An 18,858-nucleotide genomic window follows, 5' to 3' on the forward strand; every position below is an offset into this window, starting at 1 on the left:
AGCTTTGAGATGAAGAATCTGGGACATACCTTTCACATACTTGGTATGCACATTAGACGTGATAGGCATAATGGACTCCTCTACTTGTCACATAGGGAGTACATTCATAAAGTCCTTGAGCGCTTCCACATGCAAGACGTGAAGCCTATTGGATGTCAATTGCCTTCTTATGTGAAGGTATCATAGGCCGATTGTCCACAAACAGATGAGTAGAGGGTCAAGATGGCCAAGATTCCCTATGCATCCATAGTGGGCAGTCTTATGCATGCCATGATAGCCACTCATTGAGATATTACCTTTGCAGTTGGTATTGTGGCACGCTATATGGCTGCACCTGACAAGAAGCATTGAGATGTCATGAAGGGTATCATGAGGTATCTGAAGGGCACTACAGATATGTGCATATGCTATGGTAGCCAGGATACAAAAGTCTTGGGGTACACTAACTTTGATTATGTAGGACATGCAAATAGTAGGAATTCCACTTCTAGCTATGTGTTCACCTATGCTGGAGGTGATTTCTCTTGGATGTCCAGGGTGGAGAAGTGTATGGCTGTTTCCACCACTAAGATCGAGTATGTTGCAGCCGTTGAGGCTTGCAAGGAGGCCATATGTTTAGGCTGTTTAGTTCATGACCTTGTTATTGATGCTATCCCTACACTACATTCAGATTCTATGAGTGCTATTCAGCTAGCTAAGAATTTGATCTTCTATGCAAAGACAAAACACATTGAGGTGAGGTATCACTTCATACGTGGGTTCATTGAGGATAAGTCTGTTGAACTTGACTAGAATCCTGCAGATCCGCTTTGCCTTCCTTAGGAGATTGATGGGTGTGGGATGAGATGACACCTTTCCTCATCCTTTTGTACATGTATACATGTTGTATTGTCTTTTCTTTTTCTTTTTCACTACACTGACAATACCCACACTTGCACACTGCAGGCGATGGGTGCCCATCACTATCACTTTATTCTTTATTCTTTTAGTGACAAATGAATAAAGGGAAGGCCAATCACACATTGTGACTATTGGAGTTCTCACATTAAGACCTCTCTCTCTCTCTCTCTCTCTCTCTCTCTCTCTCTCTCTCTCTCCTGCCATAGATCTCACGTGCAAGCTTCGATCCTTCTCACCTTTCAACTCAATCACTCACCCACCCTCACTCTTTTTCCCCTCTCTCTCCCTCAACACACACACACACACACACACACTCAAATCTTTTATTTTTATGAGTTATTTATTCATTTTTCATGAGTACCGCGTACACACACACACACACACACGTGCGCGCGCGCGCGCACACACACAATGTTTCAATGATATGCCACTACTTATTTATGAGCTTTTTATTTAATTCACAAAAGAAGTCATCTTGATATTGTTGATATGTCACTACCTATTAACTTATTCTGACACTTCATAGTATGGTTATGCCCAATTACAATTCCTCGTAAAATAGGATTATTGGTCATGCTATTAAGAGATCATCGACATGTCATCAACATTGACATCTAGGATGCTAACCCACCTCTTAATTAGCTTATCAAGAAGAACATCAAATAACCTTGGTTTAGTTATGCTAGGTAAAAACCTAATATCATAAGGAAACAGAAAAAGAAAAAGACAAACTTGATTTAGTTGTGCTTGCTAGTGTTTAAATTTGAAGCCCATATTGGGCATCTTGACAATTTTGGATATCAAATGGCACCTAAAAATTGGGAACAATGTGTCAAAATGAAACATCGAAATAAGGGTAAAGGTTGCAAATGAAGTCTAAGCAAATGGTGTAACGCGTCACCCATATTTACATATACATAATGCGCATATGGGGTGACCATATTGGGATGCAGGACTAAGGCTTAGACTTAAAAGCCGTAATAATTACATTTTTAAGTAATTTTCATTGAGCTGTGATCCAATGCTCAACCCTTGAATTTTGAGTGATTAAATCAATCATTTATATTCTTTTGAGTACAACTCAAAAGAATGTGAACGTACTTGCTACTTTTACTAATTCATTGTTGCAAGGGTAGTAAACTTCATATGCATGATAAATGCACCATAACTCCCAAGTCTTTCCCATCACTAACATTTCCAAATGTCTTACTAACAATGGATCATCACACAGAGGAGCTAAGATCACGATTTGAAGAGGAGGCTGTGTTGTCAAGATCATGTGATGAGCTTGTAGTGACATAATCTATCCAATGACTAGCTACCTTGTAGTGATCAAGACTTGTCATCACTAAGGTTGGGTTTTTTAAAAACCTTATTCTCTAGTTATTCTACATTTGTACATCTTACTTTTTTTTTTGTCATTTGGAGTTCGATGCAAATCAAAGTTAGATTCAGTATGGATTTTGAAGTATACCTTGAATTAGGTTTTTCTATGTTGTTGGATCAAGCCTAGCTCCTTGTTCCCTTTCATCAACCAACTCTACATGACCTTACACTAGCATTTTCTTTATTTTTTGGTAAAAAGAGGGTGAACAGAGCCTACCCATTATCCATGCAGACGCAAATGATGGGGGGGATTTAGCCCCCTTTCTTTGCCTAAAAAACTAGTGATTATCCATGTCAGTCTAGCTCTGATGTCCTGATTTTTCTAGAAAAAAAGGGGTGTAGATCCTCCCCATCATCTATGTCTACACAAATGATGGGGGTGGACTCCACCCCCATTTTTAAATGGAAAAATCCATTTTTACTAGAAAAATTAGTAATTGTAACATCTTCAAGTGTGGAAGAGGGATAGTTAGCAATGGAGACAATGGGGAGGTCGCCACGAGAGGAGAAATCAATCGTAGTGGAGCATTGGGAAAGGATATTAACAGGACCAAGGATATGGGTCGATATGTAAGAGCTTGTAGGGAAACAATGCATGTAGTGTTGACATGTGGTAAAAATTACGATTTGTACCACCACATGTCAATCTTTCCTCCCCACATGTGGTAACAAGTACTCTTTATACCATCACATGTCAATCTTTCCTCCCCAATGACTAGTTCCTTTTGCCAACCTAGGGCTAGTTTCTTAGAGCAAATTTGGCTCTAAATATATTTCAAGCTCCTTGGCATATGTGGTAAATGTGCGTAGGGGTCCCACTTTCTCCTTCACTCACGCAATTACTTTTTGAGTCTTCATTTTTGCCATGCAGTATTCTATAGCAACTAGCAAATTAAACCATTGTGTGTAGTATGGTTGTATAACAAGTGGTCATGTCAATTAGTGAAATTCTCCTCAACCATGGCCGGCATTCGATTCTTAATGTACCAATGTTTCTTTTATACACTTCATATTAAATTTTTTCATGTTTGTTTATACTTCTAAAAGCATTCTAAAAACGACTTAGCGTTAAAGTAGCAACGTTTCTTTTATACACTTAATGTTATTTTCCTTCATGTTTGTTTATATTTCTAAAACATTCTCCACAAATTTTTTTTTGAGGTGATAAACGATGGTAAGTTCCGAATTGCTGTCATAAGGATAATATACACAAATTGGGAGCCATTGACATAACCCCTAGAGCCATGAAATATGCATATAACATATCTATTGTATAACTTTAAATCTATTAAGAATAATTTCGTGGGCACAATTGCGAGGCCTCGAAGACAACATGATTGCATGGGTAGATGGTAGCTCCCTATCGTGAGGATAAGCTCATAGCTCTATCAAGATTGTGGGAGAGAAGGAAAGAGTCTCACTTATAGCTTTCTTGCTTGCACAATGGGGGAATACACACACAGGTGGAGGCTGAAAATAGTTTTCCTCTTCTTAGTTGTGTAAGACAAAAAGAACTCTAGTACAAAGAAATAGAAGAACCCTATATATGGGTCTCAAACCAAACTCAACTAACTAAGGTGGCATACTAACTGAGCCACGAACTAGAGTAGATAAGGATAGCTGTCATCTAGCTATTATTCATGGGTGGTGTACCAACAGCATCTACAGCTAACAAGTCGGTGACATAAATGCACAACGGTCACCCTGGGATGTCATGAGTGGAGCTCGATATCTCAACACTCCCCCTCGAGCTCAATTCCAATTCCTGCACACCAAGCAGGTCTCTGAACTTGCGCAGCTTCTCTAGGCCCAATGCCTTCATAAATATGTCAGCTACCTGATCCTCTGTGCTGACATAAACTAGATCAATAAGACCTAGTAAAACCCTCTCCTGCACATAGTGATAATGCACCTCAATGTGCTTTGTTCTAGCATGATAGACTGGGTTATTTGCTAAGTGTATACTACTCATGTTGTCACAATAAATGACAAATAGCCCATTTGTAGGCTGATGCATATCATAAAGTAGCTTATGCAACCAAGCTACCTCACATGCAGCCATTGCTATGCCCCTGTACTTAGCCTCTGTGCTCAACAAGGCAACTGTAGGCTGTTTCTTGCTGCTCCAAGTGATTGCAGCACTCCCAAAAGAGAACACATATCCACTGGTAGATCATCTAGATCGTCTATCAAAAATACTACCAGCCCAATTAGCATCAGTGTATCCATGCAATTGTATCTGAACCCTAGTCTCATAAAATAGTCCATAATGCAATGTGAACTTCACATACTTGAGTATGCGTCTAGCCGCATCCACATGCAATTTCCTTGGAGCTTGCATAAACTGACTTACCAATCCAACAACATAGCTCAAATCTGGCCTAGTAATAGTCATATAAATCAATCTTCCTACTATGTGTCTGTACATAGTAGGGTCTTCCAGAAGCTCACCTGCATCTGTGCTCAGCTTCACATTCTGTTCCAAAGGAACTGAAATAGGCTTATAGCTTGTCATCCCATATTTGGACAGCATGTCCAATCCATACTGACTCTGCAAGAGCCGTATCCCACTTGGTGATCTAATCACCTAAATGCCCAAGAAATAACGCGACTCTCTCAAATCCTTCATCTCAAACTTCTGCTTCAATAGCATTTTCACATGAAGAATATCTTCATCACTGTCACCTGTCATAATCAAATCATCAACATAAATGACAAGTAGCATAATACATTTCTCTGCTTTTCTCACATAAAGTGAGAAATCTTCCTTGGAAATCTGAAAGCCAATAGTGACAAGATACTGTCCTATCTTGTCAGACCATGCTCTAGGTGCTTGCTTCAAGCCGTACAAGGCTTTCTTCAACCTGCAAACAAACTCAGGATGAACAACATGCACATAACCTGGTGGCTGCTCCATATAGACCTCTTCTTGCAAATCACCATGCAAGAAGGCATTCTTTACACCCATCTGATGTAAAGACCATCCCTTTGATGTAGCTATAGCAATGACTGCTCTTACGGTTGCTATCCTTGCAACCGGACTAAATGTTTCTTCATAATCAATGCCATATGTTTGTGCATACCCCTTGACTACTAATCTTTCCTTGTGTCTATTCACAGAACCATCTGCATTGTGTTTCACCTTATAAACCCACTTACAACCAATTGCATTCTTATCTTTAGGAAAAGGTACCAATTCCCATGTAGCATTTGCTTCCAAGGCATCCATTTCTTCATCCATGGCTTTCTCCCATTTTTCTTTTCCCATGGCTTGCTCAAAAGAAGTGGGTTCTGGTTCCTGTATCACTTTGGCCATATATGCATAGTAAATGGATGTAAATCCATCATATTTCAGCCTATCCACAGGATACTTAGCTCTGGTAGACCTGCGTAAAGTTGGTTCACTCCCAGGTGCTCTCAAAACATCCCTGGTCTTCCTTACTCCAGGTGTAACAATAGAAGGAATACCCAACTCATCATCAATGCTCTGTTCTGAGCCACTGGATTCACCATCCACATAAGAGTGGCCTGCATTCACATCAAACATGGGCTGATCTACCTTCTCTTTTCCTTTTCATGATACCTATATACCACTATCAACATTGCTTTGAGAAGATTCTCCTGATCTCAATCTGCCTGTCCATGGCGAAGAATGTGAACCACTGCTAGAGGACACTCCAGGTCCACTAATATCTTGTGACTGCTGCAATGAATTCTGTGCAGCATTACCATTTATGCATCTACATTATCAATCACATTTACTAGTTTATACTAGCTACTCATCTCATCAAAAACAACATCTTTGCTCACTGTAAACTTACGAGTAGAAGGGTTATAGCATATATACCCTTTTTGTTGCAGAGAATAACCAATAAAGATGCACTTCTTAGCTTTTGGATCCAACTTGGATCTCAACTCATCTGGAACATGAACATAGGCAATGCAACCAAAAATTTTCAAATGAGAAATATCTGGTTTCCTACCAGTATATCTCTCCTTTGGAGTCATGCCATGTATTGCTACAGTGGGAGTCCTGTTCATTATGTAGACTACTGTAGCAACTACCTCAGCCCAGTAAAAATCTGGCAAGTCTTTTTCATTGAGCATGGCACGAGATACCTCTCCAATATGCCTGTTTTTTCTTTTTGCAATTCCATTTTGTTGTGGGGTATGACTACATGAATATTTCTGCTTTATGCCATGCTCCTAAAAGAATCTTGTAAACTCATTTGAGAGGTACTCTCCCCCTCCATTTGACCTTAGGCATTTTATTTGCAGGCATGTTTCTTCTTCAACAATAGCTTTAAGAGTTTTGAAATGCCCAAAAACTTCACTTTTCTTTTTCATAAAATACACCCAAAATTTTCTGCTATAGTCATCAATAAAAGTGACAAAATAATGATAGCCTCTAATAGATGCACCTTTAGTAGTCCACACATCAGAGTGGATTAATTCCAATGGCTTCTTACTCTCTTGAACATGTCTAGAAAATGGTTTCCTTGCCTGTTTTCCAAATTGACAGGCTTCACATACCTTATGCATTTTTGCAACCTTGAATTTAGGCAACCTTGCAACAATATTTTGGGCTTGCATTGATTTAAGTCGATGTACATTAACGTGACCAATGTGTTTATGCCAGATATCAATATCTGCAACTACACTGGTCCCATGTGCAAACATTGCTGCACTCAAATCAGGAATGTCTGCATCCAACGTAAACATTCTATCCTTCTTCTTTCCTTTTGCTATCAAGCAACCTTTATTTTTCATATTCTCAACAAAGCATCCATGAGAATTAAATCTGACCTGCAAGCCTTGCTCAACCATTTGACCAACAGAAACCTGGTTCTTGGTGATATTCGAGACATGAAATACATCCGACATGTATTTCTTTTTCCCATCCTGCATAGACAAAGGAAAATTTCCAATCTACACAATAGGATGTATAGTATTATCACCAGTCTCCACAAATCCTGGTTTTTCCATTTTCCTTGCATCCTGCATCCATTCTGCATGACCTGTCATGTGGTTTGATGCACCTGAGTCAACATACCACACATCGTTGCTTTCTTCTGCACTTGTCACAGAATTGGTCAGTGCTGCACCATAAACAAATGCTCATTTCTATCATCACCCTGTCTACTAGAAGATGCATAATTCCCTTGTTGCAATTTTCCATTCATGATGTCATTCTACTTTTTATAGCAATCTTTAGCCATATGACCCATTTTACCACAGTAGTAGCATTCAACATTCTTGTTTGCATTTTGGCATCTTTGCCATCCACCACGACCTCTTTGACTCCCTCTGCCTCTAGAGTTACCACGTCCTCCTCCTTAGGACTGGTTTTCTTGAGTTTTCTGCATATTCTGATTTCTACCACGGCCTCCAGATCGGCCTTCTCTACCTCTGTCTCTACCTCTTCAAGCATTTGAGTAGAAGACAGATTCTTTTAAAGTTCCTCATGAAGAAGATGCACCACCATTTCTCTGCTCCTAAAAAATTAGGAGAGCAATCAACTCCTCAAAATCAAGAAATCTTTTACGGACAGAAATTGATGTTCAAAACTGTGCATAATCCTTTCCTAGACCATTCAAGGTCACAGAAACTAAATCATCATCTTCCACTAGCGACCCAATGGAAGCAAGTGCATCTACAATCTGCTTCACCTTCATGTGGTAGTCATTGATGCTCATACTTTCTCTTTGCACATTGTGCAACTCTTGCTTGAGCTACATTTTCCTGGCTTGCGTATTTGTGCTATACATTTTTGACAAAGTATCCCATGCCTCCTTTGGCGTACTTGCATCCTGAATATGCACAATCATAGAGTCTGAAATGCTTATAGATAGCCAGTACATAACTTTCCTGGCTCTCTCATGCCATCCTTTAAATGCCTGGATTTGCTGTTGATTGGGAACATCAGGAAGAACTAGTTCTTCTTCATTTCCTGCAACGAATTCCCAATATCCTTTTCCCATAAGGAAATTCGTCATTTTAAACTTCCATGCTTGGAAGTTGTTCTTATCAAGCTTTTCAGTGACAATCTGTGAAAGAGAATCAGACGCCATTACAGAACACTGCAAAAAATTCTGTCACTACAAAAAGCACAGCTTCAGCCTCACAAGGGCAAATTTGCAAAACTGACGAAAGTAGTATTTGACCACACAGTCACTTCCTAGTGACAATTTTGCATCAACAGGCAACAAGGATGATTCTGTAACTCCCAATGTCTCTACACACAGGCATGTGATGCAATTTCTATAGTAACTTTTCACTGACCTATAGAACAGTGGTCGCACAGTAAAAAACAGGGCCTTTTCCTAAGTGCGTGCGGAAAACTTTCGCCTCCAAAATAGGAACCGAAATGGCCTCGAATAAAAAAAAAGGGCAACCAAGGGCTAAAGCCCTTACCCATAGCATAAACTACCCTCTTGCTACACCGTGAAGGGTCTCTCAATCTGAGACAATGCACTGTTGCACTTTCTGGCTGTGCTACCTGCAGAGACTTGCTCCCAAACTCAAAAAATGAAAGCAACACTGGTCCTCTTACCAGAACACCGCAAACTTGGTTTGCTTTCTTGAGCTCCTTACCACGAACCAGGCTCTGATACCATGTCAAAATTTTGGGAGAGAATGAAGGAGTCTTACTTGTAGCTTTCTTGCTTGCACAATGGGGGAATACACACACAGGTGGAGGCTGAAAACAGATTTCCTCTTCTTAGTTGTATAAGCCAAAAAGAACTCTAGTACAAAGAAATAGAAGAACCCTATATATGGGTCTCAAACCAAACTCAACTAACTAAGGTGGCATACTAACTGAGCCACGAACTAGAGTAGATAAGGATAGCTGTCATCTAGCTATTATTCATGGGTGGTGTACCAACTGAATCTGCAGCTAACAAGTCGCTGACATAAATGCACAACGGTCACCTTGGCATATCATGAGTGGAGCTCGATATCTCAACAAGCTCGACATGAGAGAGAGAGAGAGAGAGAGAGAGAGAGAGAGAGAGAACGAGGACAAGGATGAGGAGGATAAGGTTTTACCTGAGACAGAGGGAGAGAACAAGGAAGAGGATAAGGTTTTACCTGAGAGAGAGGGAGAGAACAAGGAGAACAACAAGAACAAGGAGGAGTAGGAGGAGGATAAGGGTCTCATTAACTCAAGAATGTATTTATCCCTTGTGAGAGTCTTAAGACTCAACTAACTCCTTGAGTCTTCACACAAACCAATTGTTCCACCTGCCTGCACAGAATGACAACCATTGCACTTGCAAATTCCCACTTAGATTCTCGAATCACTACAAGATATAGGCCTTATACCGATGTTCAAAGTGACAAAAATGTTCATAAAGAAATTTTCCCCCGTCATCGTAAAAAGAGTTGGTATTAACGATGCCATAGAATAGTCGTTATCAACAGTGCTATCATCATCACTATTTGCATTGCTATCATCATCATATATGCGACACTGAAAGCGACCCAAATAGCGATGCTTTGTGACACACATTGCGACACTAATAGAGATATGTGTAGTAAACTTGCGATGCTAATAGTGACGGTAACTGGAAAAAAGAAAATTGTGGCAGGGTAGAACCACAAATAGCACTATGTGCTTCATTTGGGCCATATAAAGGAGCTTTAGTAATGTGTACAATGTGTTGAACAATGCGCGAGGGAGACGAGGAATGGAGGAAGAGAGAGGAGAAGAGAGACACAAGACACTGGAAGTGGAACCCCAGAAGTGCATCAAGTGAGCACACATAGTTGGAATATATAGAGGGGACCAGGGATGCTATATATAGACAAACTATATATAGCTAATACCACCGCTCAAATAAAGGTCCCTAACTATGGATGAAAAAACCCTTGGGGGCTCAAGGGAAAAACCCACAGCTCTATATAGCCCTACTGCTATATTAATATTGAAAATATATTATTACAAAGTTGAAAGGAGCTAAATCACTCCTGAATATATAAGTGCCTGTTTGTAGGCATCAAAGGAGCTACATCACTCCTGAATTACTATAGAGTGCTTGTTCATAGGCATCGAAGGAACTACATCACTCTTGAATTATTATAGATAAATAAAGGAGCTACATCAATCTTGAATTACAATAGATGAAGGAATCGAAGGAGATAAAGGGCCTTGAAATTGCTTTATCTTGAATGTGGATATAATCAGCTATGCAACATAATTTGTGACATAAAAAAATTAATAGAAAATGTTATAACAACATTAGAACACAATCACAATGTCATAAATCAACTCAGCAGCTAGAATATATGATAAAAATTTCATCAGCTCATCAGCTCGAATATACGAAATAGCAGTTGGCATACCACCAGCAAATGGAAAGAAGAATGGATGAGATGAGCATTATCAAGACGAAAACATTAGCTGCAACATCAGGTCCTTAGCTAGAATAGATAAAATATCAAGTAGAATAAACATAAGCTTGAACAGACGAATCAGTTGAAAATAGACAAACAACAGTTGGAAACAATGAAACATCAGCTAGAATAAATGAACATACTGGAAACAACAAAACATCAACTCGTATATCATAAGCTAGAATAGACAAACATTAGAATAGAAAATGAAAAGAATGAAGCATTACCTGGAACAACTCAAGAGCTAGAATAAAGAATGAAACATGGTTTGGAACAACTCAATAACGAGCTACAATAAAGAACGAAACATCAGCTAGAATAACTTAACAGCTAGAATAATAAGGAACAAAACATGAGATGGAATAACTCAACAGCTAGAATAAGGAATGAAACATCAGTTGGAACAACTCAATAGCTGGAATAATAATGAAACATCAGCTGGAACATCTCAACAGTTGGAATAAGAATGAAATGAAATATCATCCCATCAACTCGAAACATTTCTTATAAACAAAGCATGGAATAATTTCAACGCATTGGCTGTAATATAGATGAAATGATATGAAATGTAGCATGAAGAGCCAAAAATTAGCTTTTCCTTGATCCACTACTGTGGTACCTTTTCCTTGATCCACTATTGTGCCTAAGGACTATATATAACTAATACAATGCTTGTCTAAATTAAGGCAAAGTGTACTTGAATCCATAAGACTCATACATAGAATAAATACAAGATCGCGTAATGAAAATGCCTACATAAATCACATGACCAAAAAAGAAGAGCATATGTGCTATACGAATCCAAGGGCGAGCTATAGATCCTCGCCATTCGAAAGCTTGTCCTTCCACAAAGGAGCATCGAACAGACTCTACAAAAAAAGAAACAACTACACATTAGTCCACCATACAATAATGCATTTTAATTAAAATTAGTAACTACAGACAAGAAAGATGAGTGACTTATAGGGCCGCCGCGTCCATACAATCGGTCGATCAATGTAGCGAGACCATGTCTCTCAGCATATCGAGTCTCTAGACCGGTGGGATCGCGGTTTGTAATGGAGTGCTGCAAAGAAAACAAAATACAACTATCAGAAACATGATTGCAAAAAAAAAAGCAAGCAGAACAAAAGAAAAACTTCCAAAGTCCTCCAAATAAGTCATGTGGCCCCACCACTCCCAAGATGATGGACCACTCCTCTAGTCGTGCCCTTGCCGCCTCGCGCTACTATCTCCAACGTCCTTGAGAATCTGTAGCCTCCTCCTTGAGTCGGCACCAGTCATCTACATCTAGCCACTCAGGCTTTGAGGCCCCACTCTTAAGTGCCTTGCGTGTGTTTGATTGTCTGTGTGACATGTGCACACGCATGCACTCCATCATCCAACCTGTGGAAAACCTATCTACTGCGGCTGCTACTAGAGACTCCTCATGTAAGGATGCTACTATGTACCCTTGCTCCCCTCATGTATGTTCTTCCAATGATCCAAGACGTTGTGCCAAAAAACTTGGTGACACAACTCTCTCATACGACCATCACCCTCCTCCCCTCATCATTCATGATGATGGCTCCCGTCCTATCATCTACAAGGTGTCCATACCCCTCTTGGGTATGCCTAAGATGTGTCCTCTCCCACCTATGACCACGCTCCTAGGAATATCCAAGAGACCCTTGTACATCTGGTATACCTACAGGGGTAGTATCTCTTGGAGTAGCACCCATAGGGGTTCCACCTGCGGATGACTGAGCAAAATGTGGATTGATTGGAGTAGACGTCCCCACAGGTGTGACAAATCCCATAAGTGATGCAACTCCAATAGAATGACGAGACGAAAACACTGCGTCAGTACCTCCACAACAACCACTTGAGCTATGCTCTTTGAAACCTATATGAGAGCGGGGAGTAGCACATATATCCTGAGCCGACCGTGGGCTCACTACATCCATCTCTCAGTAGCATCCCCCAGAACCACTCCCTCCGTCTAGCCCAATTCTGGAGCATCGACCTCGTCTACTGGAAATTGAAGCATCAGAGCACATTGAAGTAGATCTAATAGAATGGGTTGAGGGTATCTGAGACTGCTCATGGTCCACCATATCTCTGAATTGAGCCATTTGATCTGGAGACATATATGTGAAGATCTCTTGTAGCTCCTCGTCGCTCATCCCTCAACTCATTGTACTGATCTAAATATCCACAAAGGCCACCTGCATAGACAAAACTTGATGTTAGCATAATCAATATAAATTAAGCAAATTATGGTAATATAAATCTTTAAAAAATGATCTTACTTAAAATGCATATCTTATGTACCCTTATAAGCGATTCGTCAATGAATTGAGTAGGTGGATGCTCCAAGTATGAAGTACCCTATGGTCCCATGTGAATCTCTTGACACAACTCCACATCACTAGAAGGTCGATAGACAAGTCACCACAAAAGGATGAGTCCATCTCATTCTTTTGGACTCCCGTATTTCCATCATTGTTACCCGATTCTGGCTCCTTTTTATGCTCCAAGGTTTCAGTGGCCTCCACCCCTTGCAATATTGACCTCTCTATTTGCATTCTGTCCTCATCTATGCTGGGAACATTGCTTTGATCATATACTTTCGCACTTTGGAGAGCTGAAGGTATAACATACTACCATCGAGGTTGTCGGGGTTTGGATAGAAAATTACCTGTTCAAAATCATGTACAAGAGAGGTTTAACTTTTGTGACATATACCATGTTGTAATAAAATTAAAAAAAATATGAGTTCATGCACCTGTTCACAATGGGACGGCAATACAAACGTGTCGCACAAATCCTTCCATCTTTTTTTGGAATCTTTTTCGAGAAATCCAGATGAACCTCATTGAACTGTTTCTCCAGCTCCTTCAAGTACCACTTTGAACCACTGTACATTGAATAGGATCATGGAGAACTATGGTAATCCACTGTGATAATTTTTTCCAAGTTCCCAAAATACTTCATCTCATCTATAACGGTGTTTGGATCCATTGCTTGTCATCGGTTCTCTTGCTCGAACTTCTCCATGATACCACAATCTATTGTGGAGCACATTTTGTCAATATGCTACACGTGGAAATGCTGTCCGCATGACCATGCCGCACTATATATTTTGTACTGTACATTAAAACAGTCAATTAATTATCACATATAAAATGTAGATACGAAAAAACCTAAACACATTGTCACCTTTGGACTACATCCCCTCGAGAATTTCCACTCCTCAGTTGAGACCTTTGCCCCTTCGTGAGACGCTAGGATTAAAGCTCCATGCAACCATCGCGTTGACATAAACCATGGCATCTCCTCCATGCCCTTTGGATATCGAATCGGTCGATGGCGCATACTACATTGAAAATCGTATCGCGCTTCTTCCCGATCTTTCCTAGCTTGCTCGTACCTAGCGAGCCACATCTCCACGAAGGCATGGTGCAACATAAAAAAGCGATTCACTTTCTCCTCCATTGCAATATCCATTATTTTTTCTACCCCATTTCTAACCACCACATCTCCAATCAGTCTATCATCGTCCTTTAGAGACCAAAGCATACTATTGTTTGAATCCACTGTTGGTAGCCACTGTGAAATATGCACTAATGCCTCAGATACCAACCAACCTTTGACCATGCTACCTTCTAGCTGAGCTTGTTGTTGCACAATGCCTTTCAGGGTTTTCATGAAGCACTCCAAGAAGAACATCCATCGTGTATGGAAAAGTCCAACAATCTCCACTTCATCTACAAGATGCACAAGAAGGTGGATTTGTATCGTGAGCATGCTGGTGAGCAGGTATTTCTCAAAGAGACAGACCATCTCCATTGCTCTCTGCCTTGCGAATTGAATAGAGAATGCCTTGATCTCCTTCTATGACATCCATTACACTAAATTTGACAACGTGTAAATCGCCACACGTATTTATGGAGTAAGGCATCCTGCAATCACGATCAGTAGTACAAACTGCCACAAATGAAGAAGCATTACTAATAATGACTACACTCCAAATAGCAAAATAGAGAGGCCACTTACAATCCATTCATAGTACAAATCTGACATATCTTATGTCAATCATGGGATTTTAGCCCTGATAATTGGTCATTTTTAGAAAATGCGGACCTGAGAGAACGCATCATATCCATCAAAATGCAGATAGACTTGATAATTTACTTCATAATGTGCTCTTATTTAGTAGAAAAAACCCAAGCAGCATGAGCTAGCTGCAAGTGACCATCAGTACTCAACTGCAGCCAAAGTGCCTCCATCTTGCCTACCTCCTTCAAATCCATTCATGCCCCTACAATGTCTCTATTTCCTGTGATGTGATCCCATAGTAAGCTGCTCATATTCTTGAAAATATTCATGGGATCCAACAAATGGTTAATTTGTAAGTGGGTCCAATATGGCAACTCGTAGAAAATTGAGAACCATTGCATTCTGGTTTGATGTGACTCCATGTGGACCGTTTTCAACTCGTACCAACTTTGGGAGTTCATACGTACTGGAGGTCGTCCAAGAAAACCTTCCCTCAGTTCATGACCCTGCAGCAAGAAAGCGATGTATCCTTGTTATACCATCATCTTCATGGTTCATGACCTTTGGGAGTCTAATTGTGGCCCACACAATGGACATGCATGATAACCAGAGGTAACCAAACCTATCCCAATACCTCTATCCAGTGAATACAAACTTGAACATGCTATGATAGATATTACCAACAAGAACGGAAGCCTACTTACTGTTGGGGGTAAAGGCGCCTCCGCCGTGCCGCCCCGTGTATTACTACACTGACAGTACCCGCCACTGCACACTGCAGGTGGCGGGCGCCGGTCACGTCACTTTATTCTTTATTCTTTTAGTGACAGTTTGAATAAAGGAAGGCCCGGTCACACATTGTGACTGTTGGAGTTCCCATTTCTTGTCTCTCTCTTTCTTGCTCTTGCTCTCCCGCCATAGCTCGCGTGCAAGTTTCGATCCTTCTCACCTTTCAACTGGTATCAGAGCTTGGCATTCTCTTGCTCGAGCTCGACTCGGTGCTTCCCGAGCTTCGCATCGACTCGCTTCACGCATTGGGTCTCCATCCTGGCAGCCATAGCCGACCTCTTGAGCTCCCGACTCTTCCCGGCTTCCCGAGCTCCATCCTGGCCTTCTTGAGCTTCATCAGGGCCTTGCCCTTGAGGTATTGCTTCAGCATTTGCAGGCATTTGAGTGTATTCTCAGATTGAAACAGGGCAGGAACAAAGGGCAGCCACTCTTCTTGAGCTCCATAGCTCATATCTTCCCTCCCCTTTGCATTGGGCCTTCATGGCTTGGTATGTGCCTACCTTGGGCCATCATTGAGCCCCCCATTACCCCCTTTTCAGCCCATGTGGAGCAACAGCAAGTTCAGCACCAACAGGGCAGATTGCATCATTTTTTCCAGGCTGTGAGCACTCATCTACTTCAGCTCCACACTTGGCCATTGCTTCTTGCTCTCTACCTTGATCAAGAGGGCTATAGACTTCATGTTTGATGTCATTCAAGCTTTGGGTATTGGTCTTGATCTTTCGGGGCTGATTTCTTCAGATTTGGGACTGTCATAAACTGTCATAACAGGCTGAAAACAGGGCAGCACCATTGGCATTAGCATTTGTTGCTTATACTCCATTCCGGTTGTGCTATTTGATGCCCGTATGCGGTCTACATGATGCCTAGTGCCTTGGGAATGTATGCACATGATTATGCCATGATTTTGGCTTTAAATATTGGCTGATTTGGGACTGTTATTTACTATTATACAGTGCTGGAAACAGGGCAGCCACACTTGGCATTGGCATTTAATGCTTATACTCTACTCCGGTTACCTTGTTTGATGCCCGTATGCGGTCTACTTCCTACCCGGATGTATTGGGGATGTATGCATTTGGTTTGACCATGATTTTGGCTTGAATTTGGGGCTGAAATCTACTGTTTAGAACAGTAAATACATGCTGGAATAACAGTGGGCTGAAGGTACTTTACATGCTTTGGCACTTACCTACCGATACCGGATGTATGCTTTGAGCTTTGGCATGATATCTCTGACATTTGGGGACGACTTGGAGCATATGTATGAGATTATGGGATGCTTTTGAGCTTCGCATTAGCTCCGTCTTCACTGGCATTTGGACCGACTCGGCATGCTCGTGGACCGCCTATGCCTCATGTCTCTGCTTGACAGTTAGGCTTTTGCATTACATGCTTTGGTTCGTGACATATGCTATTTGGTTCGTGTATGCCATACCGACATTTGGAGCTTGGATTTGGATGTATTTGAGCATTCCCGGCTTACTTGATCACTGATCTTGGTTGCTATTTGGATGTCATTGAGTTGACCGAGAGCTTATTTGGGCTTATGTATTGCTTCATGGTTAATACGACCGGTGCTTCATGTATGTCATGCTCTCTCGGATGCGCTTGATGCATTGATAGGGTCACTTATCACTGGTGCTTTCTCTTGGGTTGTTTGAGCTTCTGAGCTCGCTTTGTATGCCTTTTGTGCCAGTGGGAGCATTTTACATGCTTTCTTGACCTTTGACAGTTGCATGCTATTGGAGCACTTACATGTATTTGAAGCAGTTTATGTCTTGAGCAGCTACATACACATTGAGACTTTGGGATCATACTCCGATCTTTATGGATATGCATTGATGTACTCTTGGTTCACAGGATGCTTATGAGCTGAGTCTCATATTTGGATCTTTCTCTTTGAGCAGATACCTATTTGTGTCAGGTTTTGGCAGTTACAGGAACACTTTGCCTATAGTGTCTGGGGGTGTGCCTTTCACTGGCAGATGTTATTTTGACATGCTTGGTGTTGAGCTCATGTTCTTTTCACTGTCATTGGCCTTGCTTATGTCCGTTTCATGCCGGCTTTGGACCTAGCATTGTTTGCTTGACATTGGATCCTATTTTGGGACAGTTTGCTCTCTAGACTGCATACCTGCAATTTATTACAGCAAGCAGTTATTGGTGGACTGAGGTGTACTTTTCATGTTGAAATATCCTGATTTGGTGTACCGCACCTAGTACTAAGTGGGCAGCAACTTTTGGCACACTTTGCTCACCCTTTGGACCCCGTTTTGGTCATTTTTGGGCAGTTTCTGCAGTAAAACAGCAAGCAGTTTTGGACTGTTTGGGCATTTCCAGCCTGCATAATGGCGTCATCTTCGCATGATAGTGCCATCTTTAACATTAGAAAGTTGGATGGTACCAACTACTCTTACTGGAAGAGTCAAATATGGCAGGTTTTGGTGCAGAAATCTCAGATTAAGCCACTTCGGTTGAGTGGGGAGCAGCCTGAAACTATGGACATTGACGACTGGCTTGAACTTGATGAGCTATGCAAGTCCACGATTGTATTGTCTCTCACTGAATAGGTACATTATAATGTATTTGAGGAAGCACAGAGTGCATGGGATCTATGGAATAAGATCAAGAATCTTTATGATAAGAAAAGTCCGGCGAGTCAGATGTACTGGTTGAAGCAGCTTATGGATCTGCGCATGAAGGATAATGCGACTATGTCTGCTCACTTGAGCCAGTTCCATGCTATACTGAAGAACCTGACTTCGCAGGATATCACCTTTGGAGAGGAAGTAACTCCTCTTTTCTTGCTTGGAACTCTGAATGAGTCATGGGATGTATTCCGCACTGCTCTTTGTGCCTCTAGTGCTACTCTAAAATTGGCAGATGTTGAGAGTGCTCTTCTTCAGGAAGAGGTGAATCGCAAAAACTTGGATGCCTTTCGTGGTAGTCATGCTTTGACAGTTAGAGGCAGGAATGACAGGTATGACCGTGGTAATGGCCGAGGCCGTGACTCGCAGAAGGGTCGGTCTAAATCTCGTGGTGGCAAGTCACGTAGTAAGTCGCGTGGACGCAATGCAAATGTCACTTGTCATCATTGTGGGAAAAAGGGCCATATTAGACCACAGTGTCATGAGTTGCGCAATGAGAAGCGCAAGGATAAGGGGAAAGATAAAGTGCAGGAGAAGTCCTCTGATCGCAGCATAGTACCTGCGAAGTCCAACGTCAAGATTGAGGAAATTAATGTCACGCAGACTGAAGAGTCCGATGGTGGTGATGAGTTTATACTTGCAGCTAGTTCTTCTGATGCTTCACACTTGACTGAGACACCTAGTATGTATGCAC

Source organism: Lygodium microphyllum, chromosome 14 (genome assembly GCF_053477565.2).
Source record: "Lygodium microphyllum isolate KBCC chromosome 14, Lygodium_microphyllum_v1.1.10, whole genome shotgun sequence".
Lineage (NCBI taxonomy): Eukaryota > Viridiplantae > Streptophyta > Polypodiopsida > Schizaeales > Lygodiaceae > Lygodium > Lygodium microphyllum.